General features: G+C 45.9%; 1 long non-coding RNA gene and 1 other non-coding gene across 2 annotated transcripts in view; both read left to right on the top strand.

Annotated features, from left to right (window-relative positions):
• The window catches only part of LOC140722301 (uncharacterized), a 1042646-nt gene that overhangs the window by 805990 nt on the left and 208775 nt on the right, over positions 1–27881 (top strand). The gene's annotated exons all lie outside the window — the stretch shown is intronic.
• Positions 19898–20000, top strand: trnal-caa (transfer RNA leucine (anticodon CAA)). Its single transcript has 2 exons — positions 19898–19935; positions 19966–20000. It is a non-coding gene; the product is annotated as a tRNA-Leu (tRNA).

The raw sequence follows: 27881 nt of genomic DNA, 5'->3' as shown, positions 1-27881 counted from the left end.
AATCTCTGCCATTTAATTCACAAACTCTGGCCCCTCACCAAACGCTACAGGAAGATTTTAGGAGATTCAGTCAAGAAGAAGCAGATGGCATAAAGTGTCCGCATGTGTATTGATATGCGCATTGGCAAAAGAAATGAAGGGATTGACTATTTGTCTAAATGAAAAGAAACATCAGACGCGCAACTGGACCTGGAAGTGCTTAGGCAGGATTCACTCTATATTAATTTGAAATCAATCGGTGGCGAGGAAGAGTAATGCGATGTTAGCATTCATTAGTAGAAGACTGGAATAGAAAATCAATGTTGAAACTTAATAATGCACAGTGAAAGCCGAATCGGAATATTGTGTGCAATCGTGCGCACCTAGTCTTAGAAGTGATGTTCTCAAACTGGACAGACCTTTCAAAGCAGGTTCACGAAAGGGATTCGAGGTTTGAACGCTTTGTCAGATGACGAAGTGTGAAGGCTATAGGGATTTACTTACCAAATTTCAGACGAAATAAGGTTTAACTATCGATCCTGAAAAGCTTCGATACAGTGACTGTGGAGAGAATGTTTCCTATGTTGGGACAGCACAGGAAAGAGAACAGAGCTTCTGAACGGAACGGAGATGAGGAGGAATTCCTTGAGCCGGAGATTGGTGTAACTGTGGAATTAGTTGTCACAGTCATTTGCGGAGGCCAGGTCCTAAAATATGTTTAAAGGAGAGACTGATAGATTCTGATTGATCAGGGCATGAAGGGATACGGAGAGAAGGCTAGACATGGAAGGTGAAAGGGACCATACTTAATTCTGTTCTTATATCTTCCGGCTTTAAGCTCTAAATTAGAGTGTATTTATTTCACGCCGACGCATGGGGGGAGTCCAGTGCAGAAATTGCAGGGGACTTGGGTGTCAGAGGTATTCAAAATGTCAGCAAAAGGGGTGGTGGTTGTTGAAAACAGACTCGAAGAATAAGCATGGAAATTTGAAGCAGGTGAACCTGACATTAGTTGTAGTTAAGTTAATGGAAGGCATTCTCTTGAACCGAACAATGAAAGTACTAGGATTTCATACTTACATTGTAATCTAGATTTGCATGATACCTAAATTATGAGGGAGAGTGGGCAGCGAATTAGGTGAAAAAACATGCACATGAATGCAGCAGTCACGAAAATGGGCGGAAAAATTTGCAGATGGAATGTAATGTGTTCCACATCCTCAGGGCCAACCAACGTAGAACTCACTCAGTGAATGGTGAGTTAATGTGATCTGCGGAAAACAGAGAAATTTGGAAATATATTTCCATAATTCTTCGATAGGGACATCAAGAAAGCTTCATAGGTCAATGTTTTGAATTCAGGAATTGGGATGTTAGGTTGAAGTTGTGTAGGAATGGATAAAAGGCAGAAAGCAACGACTGCGAATAAAGGCGGCCTTGTTAGGTTGGCTACTAGTGATTAGAGGCGTTTTCCTAGAGTCAGTATTGGGACCGCTACATTTTACATTGTTTGTCAATGGTTTAGAAAATGGATTGATGGTTTGGTGCCAAAGTTTTCCAATGATACGAAGATAGGTAGAGGGGTTGAGGAGGCAATGAGATTGGAGAAGGTCTTAGACAAAGTCGAAGAATGGCCAAAAAACGCGTCAGATGCAATGAACTGCTGGGAAATGTATGATGACGCACTTTGGATACAAAAGAAGGAACAATAACGCGAAATATTTTGCTAATGGGGAGAGATTACAAATATCAGAGGTGGAGGTGCACTTATGAGTCATCGTGTAAGATTCCCAGAAGTTTAATCTACAGGTTGATTCTGTGGTAAACGCAATATTGGCTTTTAGTTCAATGGAAGAGAATATTTAAAAAAGGAGATTATGCTGAGGGTTTATAAGAAACTAGACAGGCCGAAAATCGAGCATTATCAACAGTTTTGGCCCAGATCTAAGAAAGAATTTGCTGCTATTGCACAGAGTCCAGAGGAGCTTCATGTCGATTAGTCAGGGAAAGAAAGGGTTTACACATTAAGAGCGGTTTGTATCTTTGGACCTTTATTGCTTAAGTTAGAAAGAAATGCGAGGGGATGTCACTCACACCTACTGAATGTTCAAGGGACTCGATAAGGTGGATGTGGAGGGGATGCTTCTAATGGCGGGGTGCCCAGAATTAAGGGGCACAGCCTCAAATTTGAGGGGCAACATTTTAGAACTGAGGTAAGGGAGAATTTTTTTTTTCAGAAAGAGAGTATACAGTGGAATGCTCTGCTACACATTGCGGTTGAAGTCAAGTCAGTAGTTATACATGTAGGCCTTCGTTAGTCTCGATAGACCATGGATTTGCACCTCGGAAAGTTTCCAGGGCACAAGCCTGTGCAAGGTAATTTTTATATAAAAGACTGGCATTTGCTCAAGCTGCAAGTCTCCCCTCACCACGCCAAGGGAAGAGCATTCGGACCCATACAGCTTGGCACTGGTGTTGTCGCAGAGCAATGCGTGGTTAAGTTCCTTGCTCAAGGACACACACGCCAAGGCTCGAACTAGCGACCTTCAGATCACTAGACGAAGCAACAACTTAACCACTTGGCCACGTACCAGCACGGTTATAGATAAGGCGGATGTTGATAGTTCCCTTTCGAAGACAGGTGCATGCAGTTGAGTCAGAACCCGGTTCATCCATAATGGAATGGTATAGCAGGCTCGATGGGCTGAATGGCCTGATTCTGCTCTTGTGTCTTATGGCCTTATTGTATAAGGCAATCGAAGAAACGGAAGGCTTACGGAAGGGACGGGGGGAAATAGGGGTGAATCACCAGAGGGAGGTGATGTGCAGGTAAGGAGATAAGAGAAAGAAGGAATTGGGAATGCAAAATGGTGAAGGGGAGAATGGTCTTCACTGGACGTTTCAGAAATCGATGTTCACGTCACCCAAGTTGGAGGCTACACAGACGGAATTTAAGTTGTGGCCCCTCAAACGTCAGTGTGGCCATGTTGCAGCAATGGAGGACGCCATGGACTGACATGTTGGAATATGAAAGGGAAGTGGAATTAAATGGGTGTCCATGGAGGTCCCACTGTTTCCAGCCAACGGAGCATAGAATTGGGTAAACGATACTCTTATGTATTGTTTGCAAACATCAGTTTGGGTTCCTTACATTTTTTTCGATATGAAACATCTGAACAGATACTGTTTCAGTGTGAAGCGGAAAAGGCTAAAATAAATCAAACTCAGAATCCATTACACTTTTGCAGGTATATAGATTACATGTTTTTAAATTGATGAATTATGAGAGTGACTTAATTTAATTCATCCTATCGTCTTCCTCATTTACAATCTATAGGGCTCTCCTTGTGGTAAATTAGCTTTCCTTTACAAATCAGGTTCTCAAGTCCTGGCAACATCCTTTTAAATTCTGTCCGCACTCGTTCAATCTGCTTGATATATTTCCTATAGATAGGTAACTATAAGTGGTCACCATACCTTAAATTAGACCTCACCAATGTCTCATAAAGTGTCAAAGCAAAACAAACTCTCCATGCCGCTTACTCAATATTTTGATTGATCAAGTTTTAAGTACCAAAAGCTGTCTTTAAAACCTCCTCTTCCTCTGATGGCCTTATGGATCGTATTTCCAAATCCATCTGTTCTTCCACACTCTTCAGTGCCCAGCGGTGCACGCTGCAAGTATTCCCTTCATTAGTTCTTTGTGGCTTCTTTATAATCCTTGTGCTCATTTGATCTTAACTTCCGAAGCTTGACATATATTTCTTTTTTTCTTCTTGACTGAAATCAGCACCTCCCTGTACATCCAAGGACCATTCATATTCCCATTTCTGTCCATCCTTCTAACAACAACATGCCTATCTGTACTCTGTACAATGATCTCTAACAACTTTCCATATTTCTGATGTAGACTTGCTAGAAAAAAGATTTATTTTCCTAATTAACATTTTTTTTTTAAATTCCTGCCTAATTCCATCATAATTTGCCCTATTTCTATTTCAGACTCTCCCACAGGGATCATACCTGGAGCTATCCTAAAATTAATGGACTTGTGGCCACTGTTGCTTAACTGCTCACACACAGAAAGTCTCATTACCCGACTCCAGGTAGTAGTAGTAGTAGTACAATCACATCAGTTTGATTGGACCCTTCAATTTCACTCAAATGGCTCAGTATCTGAACCCCCTAATATGTTGTCCCTGACTTTAGCACTAATAATATCCATGATTAGTTGTGCAACAACCACCCCACCCCGCCATCCCTTTACGTTCGTCTTTATCTTTTCTGGAATTCACAGAAATAATACTACATTTTCACACTTTATCACAGATTGACAGGTGCAGGACAAAACCCACACCCCAAAATTGTATCATAAACACAAAAGTACAAAATGAACCCAACATTCGCCCACGGCCTCAGAGACTGGAAGATATAGGAGGAGCGTCACCACCCCAAAGTGTGTGTGTGTGTGTGTGTGTGTGTGTGTGTGTGTGTGTGTGTGTGTGTGTGTGTGTGTGTGTGTGTGTGTGTGTGTGTGTGTGTGTGTGTGTGTGTGTGTGTGTGTGTGTGTGTGTGTGTACATGTGCTCAGGAGGGAGCTGAAGGACTCAAGGACTGTTCAAATGGGAAAATGCGGGGAAGAAATTTAGGGTCGATCGGTGTCGGTTAACGTCCTTTTACAAATGAATAATTAGCCCTAAAAACGTGAAATCTGTAAGTGCGGCTGCTCTGAGATAACACGTAGTCTTTGTAATTAAAGCTCCGGCATTATTTGCACCAGATGAATCACTGCTGAGGTAATGCCCAACGATTTTGATGTGTTTATCTCCAATCGGCTCATACTGACATTAGAGACAATGGTATTAAATATTTGTTCAAGTAGCTGTAATTAAGAAAGTTAGTCAGGGGTACAACCGTCTCTGGAGACTGATGCTCTGTATAAATAACGGTCTATTCGAATGCCTCACTTCAGAGTGTCAGCTGCAGCTGTGAATTCAGAAGCAATAGAAGTCACAGATTCTAACTGAAATGGTGCATTCAGTCATCAGGCGGATACGAAGAGTTTACTATCCTTTTATTTCTGTCTTTGGAATTCCCGGTAAGCCACAGTGTCAAATGCCGTTGGTGGGAATTGCAGTCTAATTCCAATGTTGCGATTGCTTCCGTCGCTGGTTCTACTGCCACATGTCCAGTTCCAGGATTCTGCATTTCAGGAACGGAATGGAAACACGGACTGTGGATTCTTGGATCCGGATCTAAAACCAAACCGCAGCAGAAATTTAGCTGCCTGCGGCACTGGGTTTACTACTGGCCGTTGAATACCTTTCCCCCGTCTTTCTTGTGATTATCACAGTGGGAGACTTCGTGTCTGTCTGTGAGGTTGTGTCAGACTGCGCTGTGTCTGTTGGAATCAGTCAATGCTCTGTTGTAAAGTCACTGAAGTGGCAGATGTTGGAATTGGGAACAGACATGGGGAATGCTGGAAACACTGAGACCCAAGCAGCTTATATGGAAAGAGAAAACAGTCCTGTTACCTCTCTGGGAAGAGTTCTGCGAGGAGATTTAACAGTTGAAATTGGGAACAGACACGGGGAATGCTGGAAACACTGAGACCCAAGCAGCTTATATGGAAAGAGAAAACAGTCCTGTTACCTCTCTGGGAAGAGTTCTGCGAGGAGACAGTTTAACAGTTGGAATTGGGAACAGACACGGGAATGCTGGAAACACTGAGACCCAAGCAGCTTATATGGAAAGAGAAAACAGTCCTGTTACCTCTCTGGGAAGAGTTCTGCGAGGAGATTTAACAGTTGGAATTGGGAACAGACACGGGGAATGCTGGAAACACTGAGACCCAAGCAGCTTATATGGAAAGAGAAAACTGTCCTGTTACCTCTCTGGGAAGAGTTCTGCGAGGAGACAGTTTAACAGTTGGAATTGGGAACAGACACGGGGAATGCGGGAAAAACTGAGACCCAAGCAGCTTATATGGAAAGAGAAAACAGTCCTGTTACCTCTCTGGGAAGAGTTCTGCGAGGAGACAGTTTAACAGTTGGAATTGGGAACAGACACGGGGAATGCTGGAAACACTGAGACCCAAGCAGCTTATATGGAAAGAGAAAACAGTCCTGTTACCTCTCTGGGAAGAGTTCTGCGAGGAGATTTAACAGTTGGAATTGGGAACAGACACGGGGAATGCTGGAAACACTGAGACCCAAGCAGCTTATATAGAAAGAGAAAACAGTCCTGTTACCTCTCTGTGAAGAGTTCTGCGAGGAGACTGTTTAACAGTTGGAATTGGGAACAGACACGGGGAATGCTGGAAACACTGAGACCCAAGCAGCTTATATGGAAAGAGAAAACTGTCCTGTTACCTCTCTGGGAATAGTTCTGCGAGGAGACAGTTTAACAGTTGGAATTGGGAACAGACACGGGGAATGCGGGAAACACTGAGACCCAAGCAGCTTATATGCAAAGAGAAAACAGTCCTGTTACCTCTCTGGGAAGAGTTCTGCGAGGAGACAGTTTAACAGTTGGAATTGGGAACAGACACGGGGAATGCTGGAAACACTGAGACCCAAGCAGCTTATATGGAAAGAGAAAACTGTCCTGTTACCTCTCTGGGAATAGTTCTGCGAGGAGACTGTTTAACAGTTTAAATTGGGAACAGACACGGGGAATGCTGGAAACACTGAGACCCAAGCAGCTTATATGGAAAGAGAAAACAGTCCTGTTACCTCTCTGGGAAGAGTTCTGCGAGGAGACAGTTTAACTGCTCTTCCACATACTCTATTTTGACTGCATCAGTGTTTCCAGCATTTACTGTTTTTATTCCGTCCTTCGTCTGTTCTGTCGCTGACAGGGATCGCCATGGAAGTTGATTATTGTCCAATGGAAGAATCAGGATATATTCATTTTATCGAAACCGGATGGGGAAGGCGCCGGTAGACAATGTTCCATCCAGTATTGACTCTTAGGAGACAGATTAACTTTCGGGACACGCTTCACATTTTTTTTTATCGGTAACCATCTGTATCCAGATTTTGACTTTATTTTTCTGTTCAAACCCTGTTTCCGTCAGCCTTCTGGCTTTTCTTGACGTAAAATGCACAAAATGCAGAAAATAATGGAAATGTTACAGTTTCTCCTCAAGCTGCGGCATTGACATAATCAGTATTTTCTCACCTGTTTTTTCCCTGCCTCTCTTCCAGCGAACTTGGTGGCGATTGTGATCCTGTCCCGGGGAAAGTGCGGTCTCTCCAAATGTGTTACTCGGTACCTGGTGGGTATGGCAGTGGCCGATCTCCTGGTCTTTATCTCCGATCCTCTGCTGAGGTGGACTGCTGGGATGTATTTTTACCGTACATTCCTGTTCATCACTCCAGTGTGCAGACTCCGGCTTTGGTTGATTTTTGCGAGCACTGCGACCTCTGTCTGGTTGACTGTCGCTTTCACCGTCGATCGATTTGTGGCCATTTGCTGCGAGAAGCTGAAAACAAAATATTGCACCGAGAGAACGGCGGCTGTGATTATCGGGACAGTGAGTGTGCTGGTCTGTTTGGAGAGTGTCCCCTGGTACTTTGTATACGAGCCTAGCGAAATATTTAATGGTGTTCCCTGGTATTGTGTTCTTACATCGAGCTTCCAAAACTCTCCCTCATGGGTGGTTTTTGCGATGTTTCACCGTATGTTAACTCCTTGTGTCCCATTCTTTCTGATTTTGCTGTTGAATATTCTGACTGTCAGGCGGATTCTAGCGACCAGTCGTGCCCGTAGGGGGCTCCGGGGACAAAAGAGTGGAGAGAATGGCAAGGACAGGGAGATGGAGAACCGACGCAAATCCATCGTTTTGCTCTTCAGCGTAACCGGTAGTTTCATATTGTTGTGGGGAACACAGGTAGTATTTTATATCTATCAACGGATTTCCAAGAGTGATGTTTATTATTCTGTCACGGATCCCCGGTACATCACAGAAAAGACAGCGGGAATGCTGCAGGTTCTCAGTTCCTGCACCAACACGTGTATTTACGCCCTGACTCAGAGCAAATTCCGAGAGGAACTCAAGAATGCGTTAAAATACCCATTGAATCTGATTTTGAGACTGATGAAACGTTAGATATAAATGCTGTAAAGAATTACAATTCAGCTGCTTTCATGCTCTCTATTTTGTACCCCCAGTTGTCCATAGGAGGAAACAATGTGACGAACAGAGTTACAAAACCAACAAGAGAAAACTGGCCGATTCTCGAAATACAAAACAACACACACAATCAGCGCCCTGATGAAGGGCGGCGGCCCGAACGTCGGCTATTTACTCTTTTCCACTTTTGCTGCCTGGGCTCCGGATTTGCTCCAGCATGATATATGTGTTGCCTTAGCATTACAAAACAGATTTTTACAGCTGATCCCGACAGCATCACGGCCATCAGCTCCCACAGAAATCCCATTTGCACCTCACCTCCCGCCCGATTAAATTGAGTCTTCAGGCAAACCTGCTACCCCTGATTCCTGGTTCCGACCAAGCTGTTATTGGAGAATATTGCTGTCTGTATCAAACACTCCTGCTTCCGTTATAACCCGTCGTTTCGAGGGCCAGTTGTTATGGGTGAGTTAAAAAAAAAAAGAGTAGCTGTAATTGGTGATACGTCTTTGCAGAATGACTCGGACACCCTTACAATATCGGGCTCCGATGGGGCATTATGTGTTAGCAGAGTACAGGAAGGTTTTCCGAAACAGTATGTGGACGTCCACCAGGGAAGGACATACTTTAACATAATTAGGAAAGGAGAGTAGCGAGATAATCGGTGTTGCAGTGGGAAAGATTTAAGGATTATAATTCTGGAGGTTTTCAAATGGTCATTGATAGGGATAAGACTATCGTAGGAAGTGCCAGCTTCGGAAAGGCTAATTCTGGAGAACTGGACAGGACTCCTAGGAAATACACTGGGAGTCGATGTGCTGGATACGTCCTTGTCTATCATAGTGCAGCTGGTCAGAAGTCAGGAGTTCCCTATCCTTGTGAGAAAAGTGGTGTAGGATGATGACATTCAAGAACTTAGGATGATGGGTGATATTGCATATAGTGAAAAAGTACACTGAGTTGTATTTAATGTTTAGGAAGCCGCAGTGGGACTGAGTTTTGGAGGAACACATAAGAAGTAAGAAACAAATCACAACACGAATCAGGAGAGTAAACAGTGTCCAGGATGTGACGTCGGTGAGAAGGATTAAAGTACATTCCAAGACATTTTACGCATCCAGGGATACGAACAGGGGTGAAGACAGGGTCACTCAAGCACAAAGGAGTGTGTTTATGTCTGAGCCGGAGAAAGAATACGAGGTATAAAATAAATACTTTGCATTGATGCTCTTCTAGTAGAGCGACGTGGAGGAAAGCGAGATGAGAAAATGGGTGGGGTGATGTTCCCAGACGTGGTGATATGCAGGAAGAAGTGGTATTGGGTCTTTAAAAGAGCATTAAATACTTTGGTGGATTTAATCAACTGCAGACACAGACCGAACACACTGAGTTGCCAGAGCACAGCACCGGCCAGTGAGGACACACGCCAGTACACGTCTAAAATTCAAGGTCAGAAATTTATGACAATACAACACTGATGACCCAGTGTTCGACAATACCAGCGTTGCACTCGATCTCTGAGCTATACACACGTTCAGCACCTCACTGTCAGGGCTCATGCTCAACCGTACTGCAAGGTCACGGATCTTTTCCACCCGTGGCACCATACTGTAAGTACACAGACCTTGACAATTGAAGGCAATTGTATGATCCAGTCGTTTACAGCATCTGGACATAAAAATAACTACACAGCCATGGAGCAATGCTGGAAGACATTGTACACCGAGACTTAATCAGCTTTGTACTGTGTGATCAGAGACCTATGAAATCCTTGCGAAGGGCTAAATTTTTACAATAATACAAAACTCATCCCTGCTCTGCACTCCGTGACAAGCCGACAATGTTAACTTAACAAAGCACCAAAAATGGAGGAAGACAGACACCAACACCTCCACGAATATCCAGAACAAGCCCATTTTCCAAACACATAAAGGGATGAAGAACAGCAGATTACACTGAGAAGGCACAGCCTAGCACCAGTCACCTACAACATTGAAAGAACACAGACTTGTACAAACCAGGACTGCGTGGGTATATATACTTTTTTTCCCAGCACCGCACAGAAACGAGGCGGACAAATGGAGACAAAAGGCGGACAAACACAGTCCTACAGGGACACAAGCTGCTGCAAATTAGTATGGGGAGAAAGGGGAGAGTGTATCTGCTGGTGAACAGCTGTGATTGGTTAAACTCACATCCGACCTGTGAGAGTTATTCAAGGACAAGTGCTTCTGAACTAAACTGTTCTGCATGGGGGAAGAGACAAGGATGCAAGTTCTGAGAACAATGAATGATCAGAGATGTTGTAAGTGCATTCGAAAAGAAAAAAACCCATAAAAAACGAGTGTTGCTGTCGAGTGTCCTTCAGTCGTCCATGACTCATGGCGACCCAAAGGATTCTTCCGGGACGGCTCGAGGCGACTTCCGTGGCAGCAGAACTCTCAATGGAATCGATTAACTATTCTCGTTTCAGACTGATACAGCTAAAAAGCACAACGGCTTCCATGGTCAGTACAGTCAAAAAAAGATATCTTCATGTGCTTAAACAACGGAAACAATGCCAATGGTGGACGCACTCCTCGCCGGATCCCACACAGGAAACGTGTCTGCAGGTCATGGATAAATGTGCATTTAAGGAAACGGTGTATTAAACTCCCAACACCGACTATTTTGTTGGCAAACGTGCAGTCTCTGGTTAATACAATAGATGATCTCAGAGGTAAGGTACTGAATCAGAGGGACATCACGACCGGTGTATCCTTTGTTTAACTGAATCCTGGTTAATCTGTTCTGTACCGAATGCAGCTAATCAGATTCACGGGTTTACTAAATAACGTCCGGATAGATCTGCAGAGTCTCTCAAAAGCAGGGATGGAAGAGGTTGCCTCATGATCAACTCTTCTTGCTGCACAAATATATCAGTGCTATCTCAATTCTGCTCACCAGACCTGGAATATCTAGCAGTTAAGTGTCACCCATTTCACCTACGAGGAGAGATTTCTGGGGTCAGTTTGGTATACATTAGCGGTATACGTTCTAGCTCAGGAATATGCTAATCAGTCATTAGATGATCTGAGCGATGGGATCAACATGGACGAAACAACACACCCTAACGCTTTCACCATCCTTTTGGGGAGAATTTAAACAGGCCAGTCTGAAAATAATCTCTGAGCAATTGACATCAACAGATCACTTAAAATACCAGAGGAAGCAACACAGTTGACCACTGTTGCACCACAATCAAGAATTTCCACCGTTCTATTCCACGCCCTCACTTCCGGAAGTCTGCTCACTTGGCTGTACTTCTACTGCCTGAGACTGGCAGACACTGAAGACTGCAGCACCATTAGTGCGGACCAAGAAGGTACGGATGGGGGAAGCACAGGAGCGCTTACAAGACTGCTTTCAATCAGTGGACTGGACTGTATTCAGGGATTCATCTTCACATCTGGGTAAGTATGCTGCAGTTGTTAATGACGTCATTAACACCTGTGTGGATGAGTGTCCGCCTACAAAGACGTGTCGTACGTTCCCAAATCCGAAGCCGTGGATGCACCAGAAAGTTGTCTGCTGGATGTTAGATCTGTAGCATTTAAGTCTGGCGACGCAGTTCTATACCAGAAAACCAAGGCTATTTTAAGAGCGAAGAGACAATTTTGAACGAGGTTGGAGGAGGCATTGGATGTACGACAACGCTGGTAGGGATTGGAGACATTACTCCCTACAAGCGAAACTCAATAGCATGAATAGCACCGATGCTACACTACCAGATGAAGGCGACTCCTTCTAGACGGCTTTGAAAGGGAGCTGATGAAGATCCCTGCTGAAGCTGGTGACACTGTGATCTCTGTCTCAGAGGCTGAAGTTAGGCTGTCTTTAAAAGTTGTGATGTTGGAAATCCAAGCAACAGGCACAACATGCTGAAGGAACTCGGCAGGCCAGGAAGCAAAATGTGGCAGAGTAAAGTCGACGTTTCGGGCCGAGTCCCTTCAGCAGCACATGTTGTTACTGTATACCTTACAGGCAATTGAAAGCTGCCTAAACCAGTATACACACTCCGCTCCGGTGTCCCGGATGGTTTCTACTACAGTAGCCACTATTCTGAGTAGTCACCTCGTCTCGACAAACGATAAGGCACACCCATTAGCATATATAAACACAACACCCCCCTACACAAACAAACAGTCAGGCAGAGACAAGCACAAACATACGCCGGCATACCATCACACAAATGGACATATACACATGGATTCGCAACTATAGTTTCTTAGACGACTCTCCAGCTCTCTGCCATGTTATTTATACAAACATAAAATGTTATGTTTAAAAATCCTCCTTCCCCTTGGAGTGAGTACAAGGTACAAAACTGTCCCCAAAATTCTATATCTGTGAATAAGTCACTGCAGAAATTAAAGTTGGTGATATGAAAGTGCTTATTCATCGCCACAAACTGATTTTTTCTTGGGTCTCTTTCGGTATTGTTTCCTAAACATAAACGACATACAGAGCATATACAATTGAGGAGAATGGTAACAAAAGGTAATTCAAATCTGTTTCATAAGCTACCACGACATGTTTTACTTCAAGATTTTGTGTCTGAGGAATGACACCTTTGAAGGACACATTGACATTGGAAGCTCCTTCAGTTGATAAGACACATTTAATATGTCCACATCTTTGTTGGGACAAACATGCACACCCATCGCCTAAATGTGTCCGCCAGCAGATAACGCAGATGCCCAACATTACTGTAACCCCCTGAGTCGCCTCAGGCTCGCTCAAACTCGTTCTAGTCTAGGGGGAGCAGCCTTCGGCCCCGCCAAACTGGGTAATCAGCTGGTGTGGATGCTGTGTGATGTCTCCGCCTCGCCCAAAAAACAGACGGTACACCATATGAGATTAAATGAGTACAATTTATAAAGGTTACTATAACTAAGTGATTAATAACGATACAGTATATATGAAGGAAAAGAAAATAAATAAAAGGCACCAAACTTATCAAAGTCCAAACCACTTCGTGCACAACCGTTGGAGCTCAATTACTGAAGTTTTCTGGCCACCATTCGATCCCTTCCGAACTCCTCGACTCGCAGCACAGGACCACCCGAAGTGGTCAACTAAGCACACCTCTCCTCGGGGTACCTGCTGGCCTTGGACCCCCGCCTGGGGTCCGTTCATCGCCCAGTTTACAGCATCGCGTCCTTTCTCTCTCACCCCCTCGCGCCGATCTGCTCAAAAGCCCGCCAACAATAGCTTACAGGCTCAGAAGAGAGAACAACATTAATCCCAATTGGTTGACAGAGGAATACAATTCTCGTTATCAGTAAATTTTAACCCAAACAAGCTTCCAGCACTCTCTAGCAACAAAGAAGCATTCCTACTTTTAACAAAATAAAGAAGCCATTTTGATTAACACGCGCAGTAACAAAGAAAAAGAAAACACCTCCCTTTACAGTAAGAAGTACTGAACGACGCCTCTCCAGGTCATCGGGTGGCGCAGGTCCGGCAGTGAGCAACGGCGCCACTACCGTAACATCAGCTTTCTTGCTTGAGGCTTCGCTAACTTTTTCCCCAGTTTTACTTCGAAGGTGCATTTTATTTGCCATTTCGCCCATTTTATTTACCATTTCGGTGTCCAGCAACGTCCCGGGTTGTTCACAATGTTAAATATTGAGCTATCTCGAGCATACGGCAAAGATAAACAGGTAGATTTTCAATAAAACTCGGGAGCCACACACATACTCACTCCATGCTCCTTAGTTAATCGCCCCATACGATAGGGTCTTTCAAGACACATTTAGATAGGTACAAGTAGCTTAGTAAAATAGAGGGCTATGGGTAATTTCTAAGGTAGGGGCATGTTCCGCACAACTTTGTGGGCCGAAGGGCCTGTATTGTGTTGTAGGTTTTCTATGTTTCTATGTCAACAGGACACGTAAAGCTACTGCGCAGATTGACAGTGTTGTTAAGAAGGCGTATTGACCTTAAGACCATAAGAGAAAGGAGCAGAAGTCGACCTTTCGGCCCATCTAATTGTTCTACCATTTTATCATGAGCTGATCCATTCTCCCATTTAGTCCCACTCCCCCGCCTTCTCACATTACCTTTGATGCCGAGGCTACTCAGATACCCAGGATGGTGTGATGGCATTCATCAACCGTGGGATTGATACAAAAAACAATGAGGCAATGTTACAGCTATACAAAAGTTTGGTAAGATATCACCTCATCTGTTCAAGTCCTTCTATAACTCACCCATTTCCTCAAAACAATCTGCCCCTACACCTAGAGTCAATCGTATGCAATGTTTGCAAAAAAAAGGCATTAATTCTATCCTCCAGAGAATTGACAAATGATATAAAAAGAATCGGTCTCAACACAGACCCCTGTGAAACACCACTAATCACCAGCAGCCAGAGAGAAAGGGCTATTTTTATTCACACCCTTTTCCGCCACCATGCAGCCACAGCTTTATCCATGCTAGAATCTTTCCTATAATACCACGGCCTTATAACTTTTAAGCAATCTTGTCAAAGGCCACCTGAAAATCGGAGCACTCAATGATAACCGTTCCAGGATGTAGTGATTCTTGAACGATCTTTACTAATGCCTCTACAATCTCTTCATCCTCCACTTTCAGAACTCTGGGTCTACACCATCTGAATGAAGTGGCCATTCATTCTTCCCAAGAACCTGCATTCTTGCTATGGCAAAAAAGTCCAGTCAAGACTCCAATACAGAGGCTCAATTTCTACAACTCCTGCCACTGGCTCTTGTGTTTGTAGATGGTTAAGGAATTGTGGACAGAGTCATTCTATACCCTATCGTTCCAAAAAAAAACACTGTATCTCTTTTAAATCGGGGACAAACGGTTAGTCTAGGAGAGTAAGTGTGGAGCTAATTTGTGACGAGATGAAGATACAGGAATCATATAAAGCCCACCTTCTATCGTACCATAAATGCCTATCACACCCCGACATACAGAGTTATAGAGCACTCACCCAATCACCAGTTAATGCATCCCACATCCTATTCCAATGTGAGGTCCTCTTTGCTGCCTTATCTCATCAAAATCAATTACTCCTTTTTCAAAAGTTGGCTGTCTTTAACAATTTCCTCCAATCCCACCCTTTGTCTGTTCATCAATCACTCCAGAAATGTTACACAAGCGAGGCGATGGACGAACACGAGTGCAGAACACGGGCGCGGGAGGCGTTCTTGTCGTAGCGAGCGTGGAACCGGTATCCAGGAGTTATGCTAGACTTAGAACTGGCAGTCCCAGGAACCATGAAACGAGGTTACTCATATCGGAGTCGATCAATGAACTGGCAGTTCCCTGATTTGATCACAGAGATTTTCTCCTGCATTTGCTGATGGAAAGCAGGTGTGTGTAGATAGTGTAACCTGGAAATGATTGGAAACTAAACGAGGCGAATGAGGCCCAATTCATGAGGTAACTACCAAGGTGGGAGATTGCCAGAAGGGACCATAACAGTACTCCCCCCTCAATGGGAATCTCCTGGCGATCCTCCAGGCCAGCCTGGATGGTCCCGATGAAAATCCCGGATGAGGGAACAGTCTAGGATGAAGGAGCGGGGGACCCAGGAACGCTCTTCTGGACCGCACCCTTCCCAATCTACCAGGTATTGGAAACCCCTGCCCCTACGGCGCACATCCAGTAGTCTTTGGACGGTGTATGCCGGATGATTGTTGATGGTACGGGCAGGTGGTGGAGTCTCAGCCGGGGGACACAAGGGGCTGACGGAAACTGGGTTTAACAGGGAAACATGAAAAGTCGGGTGGATGCGCATAGATCTTGGCAGTTTTAGGCGGGCCGACGAGGAATTGGTAACACCTTCGACCTTGAATGGCCCCAGGAAGCGAGGGGCGAGTTTCCTATGCTCGTTCTTGAGCGGGATGTCCTTGGATGCAAGCCACACCATCCGCCCCGGTTGGTACTCAGGCGTCGGGGCCCAGTGGCCGTCGGCCGACTTCTGATTGTGTTTTGCTGATCTGAGTCGGGCCGCGCGTGTCTCCTCCCAAACCTTAAGGCACCGATCGATATGGTCCTGAACCGACGGTACCGCAATCTCCTCTTCTTGTGCGAGGAACAGCGGGGGTTGGTACCCCAGGGAACACTCGAATGGAGACCTTCCAAAGGCAGAGCTCACCAGAGAGTTGTAGGCGTGCTCCACCCACGGGAAGCGGTCGCTCCAAGTCGACGGGTTGTTTGCTGTTAGACAACGTAGCGTCGCCTCCAGGTCTTGGTTGATCCGTTCCGTCTGCCCATTCGTCTGCGGGTGGAAGCCGGAAGACAGGCTGACCGATGCACCTAAGGCTTGACAGAGTGCCTTCTGTACTTGTGAGACGAACTGGGGACCTCGATCGGTCACGATGTCTACGGGGATTCCTTGGAGACGGAAGATGTGGCGGGCGAGAGGATCTGAGATTTCTTGAGAAGCTGAGAATTGACGGCGATGTGCTACCGGGGACAGGTGGAGGACGAAGTAAAACCGCAAGTGGCCGATGACAGGCTTTCTCAAGGGAGCAGAAGGAACATGCGGAGACATTAGAACGGGAATACGCCTCCATGGACGGCCACCAAAAGTGTTTTTTTTTCCAGGAGAACTTGGGTCCGATTACTCCCGGGTGGCGGGCGAACCGAGACGTGTGCCCCCATTGCAGAACCTGAGACCTGACTGAAACGGGCACATACAGGCGATCACCGAGTCCATTGCCGAGGTCGAAGTCATCCCGTTGGGCTTCTTTTACTTTCGACTCGATCTCCCAAGTGAGGGTGGCAACCACGCAGGATGGTGGGAGGATAGTCCTTGCGCTGGAAGCGTCCTCCTTGGAGACATATTGGAGTCAAACGGCATTATTCGGCCCAACTGTCGAAGTTGAAACGTTCGGCAGTCTGAATATACCCCAGGTTTTTATGAACCACAAACGGCTGTTCTGCCCCCTCCAGCCGGTGTCGCCATTCTTCCCGAGGCTAGTCTGACCGCCAGGAGTTCCCGATTCCCCACGTCGTAATTCCGCTCGGCGTGGGGAGTCGGCGGGAATAGAAGGCGCCGGGGTGAAGCTTTTCGTCCGACCTTGCTCCTTGGGACAGGACTGCTCCTATCCCGGAGTTAGAGGCGTCCACCTCGGCAGTGAATTGACTGGCTGGGTCCGGATGGACCACGATGGGAGCCTCTTCATGTCGGTGAACGCCGTCAGCTTCGGAGTCCCAACAGAAGGGGGTAGTAAGCGAGGTAAAGGGGGCTGCCACTCGACTGTAGTCTCTGATAAATCGGCGGTAGAAGTTAGCAAACCCCAGGAACCGTTGAAGTTGTTTGCAGTTCGTGGGCCTAGGCCATTCTTCCACTGCCCGGATCTTCTCGGGGTCTGCTCTCACCTGCCCGCTCTCAATGCTTCCCAGGAAGCTGACCGAAGGAACGTGGAACTCACATTTCTCCGTCTTCACAGATAACTTGTTCTCCCACAGTCTCTGGAGGACTTGACGGACAAGGTGAACGTGTTCCTGAGGGGTGCTAGAAAATATCAGGACATCATCCAGGTAAACGAATACAAACCGATTGATAAAGTCCCTCAGTAGGTCATTAATGAGGGCTTGAAAAACGGCGGGAGCATTGGTGAGGCCAAACGGCCTGACCAAATATTCGAAGTGTCCAGAGGTTTATTAATGGCCATCTTCCACTCGTCTCTCTCCCTCACCCTGACGAGATGGTAGGCGTTACGAAGGTCCAGATTTGAGAAAATGGTGGCTTCACGCAGTGGCTCAAATCTGAACTAACGTGGGGTAGAGTGTACTTGCTCTTAACTGTTATACTGTTTAGGCCTCTGTAATCAATGCAAGGACGAACCGACCCGTCCTTCTTTTCTACAAAGAAGAAACCGGCGCCTGCAGGGGAAGATGAAGGTCTGAAAATGCCCGCCAACGAGGGACTCGCTGATGCTCTTCTCCATTGCTTCACTCTCCGGTCGGGAGAGATTAAAAAGGTGACTGGTCGGTAGCGAGGCCCCGGGGAGAAGTTCGATGTCACAATCATATAAACGCTGAGGAAGCAGGAAAGGGCCCGCTGTTTACTGAATACCGGTCCCAGGCCATGGTATTCTGTGGAGACTCGGGACAAATCGAAGGGTTCCGGGACAGGCGGGGTCACTGGGAGATGGGGCTGACCGCAGACAGTTGGCGTGTCAGACTGGCTCCATTTGGCTATTCTCCCGGCAGACCAGTCAATGTGGGGATTGTGTTGGGTCAGCCATGGATACCCTAGAACTACCGGGGCTTGAGGTGAAAGAATGAGACTGAATCGTACCTCCTCCCGATGGTTGCCGGATCGCACCAAGTTCAGGGGTGGCGTACTGTGGGTCAGCCGAGCCAGCAGTTTTCCGTCCAGAGCCCGGACCTCCAGTGGGGTACTGAGCGGCTCGCGAGGTATTCCAGCCTGGAAGGCTATATCAGCGTCCAGCAGATTGCACTCGGTACAAGAATCCACCAAAGCGGATAGGGAGAGAGACAGTCGCTGGTAACTCACGGTAGCGGGGATCTGAATCCGTGTCTTGCGAGCTGAAGGGAGTATCGTCCGGCTCACCAGCACCTCCATTTTCGCTGCTGAGCACTCCCTTTTGGTCGCTGAGGGCAGGCATCCTAGAAATGTCCTGGCTGGCCACAGTACAAACAATCCCCATTTCTCCACCTCCATTTTCGCTGCTGAGCACTCCCTTTTGGTCGCTGAGGGCAGGCATCCTAGAAATGTCCTGGCTGGCCACAGTACAAACAATCCCCATTTCTCCACCTCCATTTTCGCTGCTGAGCACTCCCTTTTGGTCGCTGAGGGCAGGCATCCTAGAAATGTCCTGGCTGGCCACAGTACAAACAATCCCCATTTCTCTACCTCCATTTTCGCTGCTGAGCACTCCCTTTTGGTCGCTGAGGGCAGGTATCCTAGAAATGTCCTGGCTGGCCACAGTACAAACAATCCCCATTTCTCCACCTCCATTTTCGCTGCTGAGCACTCCCTTTTGGTCGCTGAGGGCAGGCATCCTAGAAATGTCCTGGCTGGCCACAACACAAACAATCCCCATTTCTCCACCTCCATTTTCGCTGCTGAGCACTCCCTTTTGATCGCTGAGGGCAGGCATCCTAGAAATGTCCTGGCTGGCCACAGTACAAACAATCCCCATTTCTCCACCTCCATTGACCGACAAGCCTGAACAACATTCTGACTGTCATAACTCATCCATGATGGAATGATGAAACAGACACAGGAGACCGAACGGCCTTTCCGCACGATGTCTCATTTTCTTGTGAACCTTGTCACATCTTCGCTTTATCCCAAAATCATGAGATTATTGAGCCTTGTAGTCTACTTACCAACATCCATCTGTAAAGCAGCGTTGCCGGGTATAATTAAAACCTACTGCGTTCAGTTTCTGTTGACATTGTTGCGATCAACTCCCACCCAGTTTTTAGATTCAGTCCTGTCTATAAACGTTTATTTCTCCGCTTCCCTAAATCTGAAAGCGATGAGACTTCCAGGCGTTCTCATCCATCTCAACAAACGTCCTTCCCAAATTCTTGCAGAGACGCGTCTCACGAGTCTTCGAATTGTAATATTTTACAGCTTCACTCTCCACAAAAACTGCCTAACCTGAACAAACTGTAACACTCTCGCTTTCATTTCCGATTGACAGGATGATATACGTCTTTGTGTGGATATGACGTTCCTTACAAATCAGGCATTTATTCCGTTCTCAAACACACATCAAAAGTTGTCAGGGTGGCCGAGTGGTCTAAGGCGCCAGACTCAAGGAATGAAAGTCCTTCCGACAAACGGGAGTGTTCTGTGGTCGTGGGTTCGAATCCCACTCCTGACAAAATTTGTCTTTAATCATTCAATCGAGGCGACGTTATTTCTGCAAACAAACCTTGGGTTTTTGAGGTGGATTAGTAAAACTGTTCGAGGATAAGATTATGTTTTTGACACTGTTCATCGTATTGCAACAGATCACCGTACACCGAATTCTGAGTGAGTGATTTATTCAGAAAAAAAAATCGCGCTGAAGCATCTCGTCCCGAAACGCCGACTGCTTACGCTTTTCCACAGATGCTGCCTGGTCTGCTGAGCTCTTCCTGGCATACTCAGCTATCAATATAGAAAAGATAAAAATATAAAAATAATTGGTTGTCAGATTATTTAATGGATGGGCATGTGAGCGTACATTATCACCTGTTGATGAAAGGTCTGATTGCTGATGGGATAGTAACTGTTCTTGAACGTGGCCGTGCGAGTCCTGAGGCTCCTGTACCATCTACACGATGGCAGCAGCGCAAAAAGAGCATGGCAGGATGGTGACGACCTCTGACGGCGGATGCTGTTTTCCGATGACATCTTTTTATGTGGATGTGCCTAATGTTTGGGAGTGCATTTCCCGTGATGGACTGAGCAGAATCCATTAACTTTTTAAAGATTTTCCTTCAAAGGTACGGTATTTCCGTACCACGTCTTGTTGCAGACAGACAATATACTCTCTACGACACATCTATAGAAGCTCATCAAGGTTTTTGATGTCATGCTGAATCTCCGCAGTCTCCTAAGAAAGTAGAGGAAAGAGTTATACCAACAATTTAAAGTTACTGACGTGCCCCACCTCTGATCCTCCAAGGAGAACTAGCTCAAGGACCTCTTGTTTTCCCTCTGCTGAGGACAACAATCAGTCCTTGGTCTTGCCGACATAGAGTGGTAGGGTGTTGGCACATCTTGTTTAAAACGATCCCCTCTTAGTTGAATTGTATGCCCTAAGAGGGGATCGTTTAAAGACATGTAAACCCTGGAATGGAGATAACTTCTGCGTGCTCTACCATTATCTATGCCTCAAAATCTAAGAAACGTCTATTAGATTCCCCCTCACCTCTGATGCTCCAGAGAAAAAGAACAAGTTTGCCCAAACTTTCGCTATTGCACAAACCGTCTAATTCAGGTAGCATCTTGGTGATGCTCTTCTGCACACTCCCCGAATCCGCGTCATCCTTTCTCTGGAGGATGGCCTGAACGGAGTGCAGCACAATTCCAGTGCTGTGATGCTGTACGCTCTGATTCCGCACATGCTCGGCAACCTGAGAAAATGCATCACGTCCATATTCATTTAAAATCCCAGGATAGAGTGTGTGTTTATATGTATACCCTCTCATCAAAACAGTCAGTCAGAATATTCCGAAATACAGCTGTTTATCTGGCATGTGGAGACAGTACTGCAGGGGCGGTCAGCGTGGCCGAGTGGTCTAAGGCGCCAGACTTAAGGCGAGAAAGCCGCTTCCTAGTAAACGCGAGTGTTCTGGTCTCCAACGCGAGGGTTCGAACCCCACTCCTGGCAAATACTCTGTTTTTCACGTGCTGTTATTTATAATGCAATCACTGTAATTTTACTGCAGCGATCAAAGCGTAGTCTGTTTGGGAGTATGAGAAAGACGCAATTAAGATAAAGATTTGGTTTTAGTCACAACAGAGAGCAGAACAACGGGTTACATGGGATTCGGGCTGTGGAGTTTGATGAGAAAAAGGCCTCGTTGAAGAGTGTCTGTGTCACCTTCTTAACCGTGGCTGTTGTTTGGACAGAATGACATTGGGGCCATTCAAACACGTTGTTGGTCTCTATATTAAAACAACATTTTACATTGTTGTTCTTAAGCGTACATCTGCCGCGGAGCTCCGTAACGTGTGTTTAACACCTTTCTGAATTTGGGAATATCGGATTGATCATTCTGGACTAGATTATATTGAATTTCCGTTGTTTAACAGGCCACTCTTCCTGGTTTTGCAATGCAGATGTTTTAAGTCGTACAGCATGGAAAATAGCCTTCGGCCCAATTGGTTCAAAGTTCAAAGCTGAAAGTAAATTTTGCATCACAGCTTATCTATATACATATATCACCATTTGAAGCAATGGGATTGACATTCCTGCGGGCATCCAAGAAACACAATAAAATCCATGAAGGACAGCACTAGCAGGATGGCCAAAACACTCAATGTGTACAATACAGCAATCTGTGCAAAGTCAAGTGAAAGAATAACGATAATAGCAATATTAATTGTTATTTTACGCAATAATCCAGGGCGACCATGAAGCTCACTGTTTGTTTAGATTTAACCTCTCTCAGAGACAACCAGATGAATTACACATTGACAGAGGATCGAATATGCACGATTTGAAATTATTCACGTAAAGCTGAAATACTTAATACAGATAGTAAATATGATTTCAAAAGTTATAAAAAAAATCTGGACAAAATAAGCGTATTAGATTAAACGTAAAGAGAGTTGCAATTGATGTAGCATAATATATAACAGAACTGCAGGATACAGTACAACTGATGGATGAATACTCTTATTTTATATGTTAATGACTTGGATGCTGGAATTGATGATCATACGGACAGGTTTGCGGTCCAGATGAAGATAGGTGGAGGTGCAGGAAATCTGGAGGAAGTAGAAAGTCTACAAAATGACAGAGGAAGATGAGGAGAATGGTTAAAGAAGTGGCAGACATAAAACACAGGCACGAAATGTATGGTGCTGCACTTGAGCAGAATAAAATGGAAGGCTATTTACTAATCGTAGAGAAAATTGGAAAATCTGAGGTGCAAAAGGACTCAACGTTGTTCGTCCAGCATTCCCGGAAGGTGAATATGCATGTTGCGAAAGTGGTGAGGAAGGCCAATGCGATGTCCGCGATCATTTCCAGAGGAATGGGGTATGGATGCAGCGATGGAATTTTCAGGTTTTAAAATGCACTGATGAGGCCTTACCTTGAGTATTGTGAGTAGTTTGGAGCCCCTTGTCTGAGACAGGTTGTGCTGTCACTGAAGACGGTTCAGAGGTGGTTTAGAAAATTATTCCCGGGTTGAAAGCTTTGTCATGCGAGAAGCATGTGCTGGTTCTGGGTCTCTACTCAGGGGAATTCAGGAGAGTGAGTGGTTCGCGCATCAAATCACCCCTTGGACAGTCTCTATCACTCGTGTCACCCAGCTGACTACGGGACCGTCTCTCCCCGTGTCTATCACTCGTGTCTCCCGGCTGCATAGGCGCTCCTGCTCCATGACTAAACTCAGCTTCCCTCTGTTTCATCAGCTACGGATGAATGTCAGGAACCCCCGCTGGAACCAATCGGCGAGACCTCTCTCGGAAAGGGATGCCCTCGGCTGCTCTAATTCTGTGGCAAGTACTCTTTGAGAAATCAAACTCAGGACTGCCAGTGGAAAAGGCGTCTTCACGTTCCAACACGTTATCAGTTAATCTCCATTTCCATTCCTCGAACATTTCAGCAAATGTAGGGTTTCCGGTCGCTCTAGCTGCTCCCAGAATGTAACATGACAGGGTTAGACAGGATGCACCTCACAGTTCCTCCTTTCCGCTCATCATCCTACTTAGCAGGAACTTGCACCTTCTTAAAAGCAGCTCTGAACACATGGTGAATGGACAAGGTGTTCAAAAAGTTCTCTCTACTTCTCTCTTTGCATGCTCCTTGGAACTTTCTCACAAGAATAAAAAGTTCCATCCGTTTCAATAGTCTCAGTTACTCCAACATCTGCTTCCATAAATGCCAGCTTCAACGAAAAGTAGCCATTGTATGGGTATTTATCAGTACTAAGCCCCGGAATTCCAAGGGAACTAACAGGCACCAATGGCAAGTACGTGGACACGGATTGTAAATGACACTAGAAGACACTAGACAATATATGGCAGGATATGACAGCACAATACAAACCCTTCGGCGCTCGATTTTGAGCCAAACCATATATTTCTTCAATCCATTTGCCTGTGCAAGAGGCTCTTAAATACCCCTAATGTTTTAGCCTCCACCACAATCCCTGGCAAGTCATTCCAGGCACTCACAACCCTCTGTGTAAAAAAAATTACCCCTGATGTCTCCCATAAACTTCTCTCCCTTAACTTAACTGTGTATGTATGCCCTCTGGTGTTTGCTATTCGTGCCCTGGGAAACAGGTACTGGCTAGCACCTTATCTATGCCTCGCATAATCATGTAGACCTCTATAAAGACCCCTCTCATTCTTCTATGCTCCAAAGAAAAAAGTTCCAGCTCTGCGAACCATGCCTCATAACACTTGTTTTCCAATCCAGGCAATGTCCTTGTAAATCTCCTCTGCACCCTCTCCATAGCTTCCACATCCTTCCTATAATGAGGTGACCAGAATGGAAAACAATACCCTAAGTGTAGTCTCACCAAAGTTTAGTAGAGTTGCAACATGACCTCTCTACTCTTGAACTCAATCCCCCCATTAAAGAAGCCTAGCATCCCATAGGCCTTCTTAATTATTCTATTAATCTGTGCAGCGACCGTGAGGGATGAATGGATTTGAACCCCAATGTCCCTCTGTTCATACACACTCTTACGTAACCGACCATTAACCCTGTACTCAGCCTTCTGGTTTGTCCTTCTAAAATGCATCACCACACACTTAATCGGATTGAACTCCATCTGCCACTATTCTGGCCAACTCTGCATCCTGTACATACCCTTTTGTAACCGTCGACAACCTACAGCTCCATCCATAACTCCTCCAATCTTCGTGTTATTCCCAAACTTACTCACCCATCCTCCTGCGTCTTCATCCAGGTCATTTATAAACATCACAAAGAGCAGGGGCCCCAGGACTGATCCTTGCAGCACTCCACTAGTCACCGACCTTCAGGCGGAATACTTTCCTTCCACAACTAACCCCTGCTTTCCTCCAGGAACCATTTTTTTATCCAAACAGCAACGATCCACTAATCCCATGCCTCATGACATTCTGGATGAGTCTCTCGTGGGGTACCTTGTCAAATGCCTTGTTAAAATCGATGTAGACGACATCTACCGCCCTACCCTCATCAATTTATTTTGTTACCTCTTCAAAAAACTCAATTGGGCCCGTGAAGCACGATCTTCCCTTCATAAAGCCATGTTGACTATCCTTGAGTAGACTGTACTTCTCCAAATGCTCGTAGATCCTATCCTTAAGAATCCTTTCCAATGGTTTGCAGACCACCAACGTAAGACTCACCGGTCTATACCAGGTCTCACCAGGTTTCTCTGTTACCTTTTTTAACAAGGAAACTACATTAGCCGTTTTCCAATCCTCCGGCACCTCCCCTGCAGCCAAAGAGGAATCAAAGATCATAGCTACTGCTACAGCGATCTCTTCTCTCACTTGCCACAGCAACCTGGGGTATATCTCGTCCGGACCTGGTGATTCGTGGTTTTTAAGAAGATCCAACACTTCCTCTTCCTTAATCTCCACATTCTCCAGCACACAGGCCTGTTCTATTTCGACCTCACCCTGATCAAGATCCTTTTCACTTATGAATACTGAAGCAAAGTATCCATTTAGTAATTCCCCAACCTCCTGCGCCTCCAGGCACATGTTGACCTCTTTATCCTTTTGCGGCCCCATCTTCATTCTTGTCATCGTTGCTCTTCACATACGCATAGAACACCTTGGGGTTTTCATTAATCCTATATGCCAAGGCCTTCTTATGCCCCCTTCAAGCTCTCCTAAATCCTTTCTTAAGCTCCTTCCTGGCTATCGTATATTTCTCATGAGCCTCTCCTGCTTCCTGCTTCTTATATCTAACATATGCTTTCTTCTTTCTCTTGACGAGTTGCCTCACATGTTTTGGCAGCCACGGTTCCCTTTTCCTACCACTTTTTCCTTGGCTCAGTGGGACAAACCTATCCTGAACCCAGCACAAGTGTTCCTTAAACTTCCTTCAAATTACTTCTGTGCTTTCACCTTTGAACATCTGTTTCCAATTTACTCCCGCTAGTTCCCGCCTCATCCCTTCAGTTAGCCATTCCCCAGTTAAGCACTTTCCCATTGCCTGTTTTTATCCTTTTCCATAGCAATGCTGAAGCTAAGGGAGTTCAGGTCACTCTCACCAAAGTGCTCTGCCACCTGTTCAGGTTCATTACCTAGAATTAGATCCAGTATGGCTTCTCCTCTCATCAGCCGGTCCACATACTGTATCAGGAATCCTTCTTGAACACACCTGACAAATTCAGCCCCATTTATCCCCCTTGCAGTCAGGTGGTGTCAGTCAATATGAGGGAAGTTGAAATAACCCATAACTACAACCCTGTATTTCCTGCACCATTCTAAAATCTGCCTGCTTATCTGCTCCTCGGTGTCCCGAGGGCTATTTGGGGGCATATAGACTACTCCCAGCACACGTGATTGTTCCCTTCCTATTTCTGACTTCCACCCACACCGACTCAATGGACACGCCCTCTGCAGCGTCCTCCCTTTCTATAGACGTGAAACTATCCCTGACCAGTAATGCTACTTCCCCCCCCCCCCTTTCTACCTCCCATCCTATTCCTTTTAAAACACTTCAACCTCGGTACCTCCATCAGCCAATGCTGTCCTTCCTCCAGCCAGGTTTCAGTAACGGCCAGTGTCATAACTCCACATACTGATCCATGCTCTAAGTTCATCCACTTTATCCCTAATACTCTTAGCATTGAAATAGACACATTTCAACCCCTCTGTGGCTACATTTATGTTTTATCGCCTGCCTGTCCTTCCTCACCAACTCAGAACACATAGCATCATGCCCTTGTCCTTGTACCCCAATCTCTGCACTCACATTCTGATTCCCACCCCCTGCCAAACTAATTTAAACCCTCTCCAACAGCTCTAACAAACCTGGCCGCCAGGTCCCTTTCCAGTTCATGTGCAGCCGGTCCACTTTGTGCAGGTCAGACCTTTCCCAGAAGAGATCCCAATGTTCCAGAAGTCTGAACCGCTGTCCCCTGCACCAACTCTTCAGCCACCCATTCAACTGCCATGACTTCCAGTTCCTCCCCTCTCTGCCTCGTGGCACAGGCAGCAATCCTGAGATTACCACCCTTGCTTTTTAACTTTTGTATTAACTCTCTATATTCCTTCTTCAGGACCTCATCCCTACTCCTATCTATGTCATTGGTCCCCACTCGGACCACAGCTGACTGCTCACCCTCTTTCCTGAGAATACCGAGAACTCGATCCAAGATATCACGGACCCTGGCACCAAGGAGGCAACACACCATCCAGGATTCTCGATCTTTCCCACAGAACCTCTTATCTGTCCCCCTAACTATCGAATCCCCAATCACTACTACTCTTCTCTTTTCCCTCCTTCCTTTCTCAGCAAAGGGGCCAGTCACTGTGTCAGAGACACGACCACTACAACTTGTCCCTGGTAGGTCATCCCTACCAACAATATCCAAAACAGTAAACTTATTGTTGATGAGAACGGCCACAGGGGCGCTCTGCTCTCTCTGTCTATTCCCCACCCCCCCTCTCCGGACAGTCACCCAGTTAGTTACCTGTCTCCTGACTTTTAGGGGAGACCGCCTCCCTGAAACTTCGATCTATTACTGCCTCTGCCTCCCGAATGATCCGAAGTTCATTCAGCTCCAGTTCCCTAACTCGGGTTGACAAGAGCTGAAGCTGGATGCTTCTCTTGTTGGTGTAGTCATCAGAGACAACTGTGCTGTCCCTGACTCCTACATTCTACAATCGGAGCACTGGACTGCCCTATCTACTGCCTCCATCACCAACTCCTAAGTTAATTAGATTAATTAAAGAACCTTACCCGGCCTTACCCACTGGGAGCAAGTTTGTCCTCCGCCTCTGCTCGCCAAAACCCCTCGAGTCAAAGCCTCAAAGCTCCACTGCTGCTCTGGCCCCACTCACTTACTGGCCGCTCCGCTTGAGC

Source organism: Hemitrygon akajei, unplaced genomic scaffold (assembly GCF_048418815.1).
Source record: "Hemitrygon akajei unplaced genomic scaffold, sHemAka1.3 Scf000074, whole genome shotgun sequence".
Classification (NCBI taxonomy): domain Eukaryota; kingdom Metazoa; phylum Chordata; class Chondrichthyes; order Myliobatiformes; family Dasyatidae; genus Hemitrygon; species Hemitrygon akajei.
The sequence above is the reverse complement of the archived record's forward strand: the minus strand, read 5'-3'. Positions and strand labels throughout refer to the sequence as shown.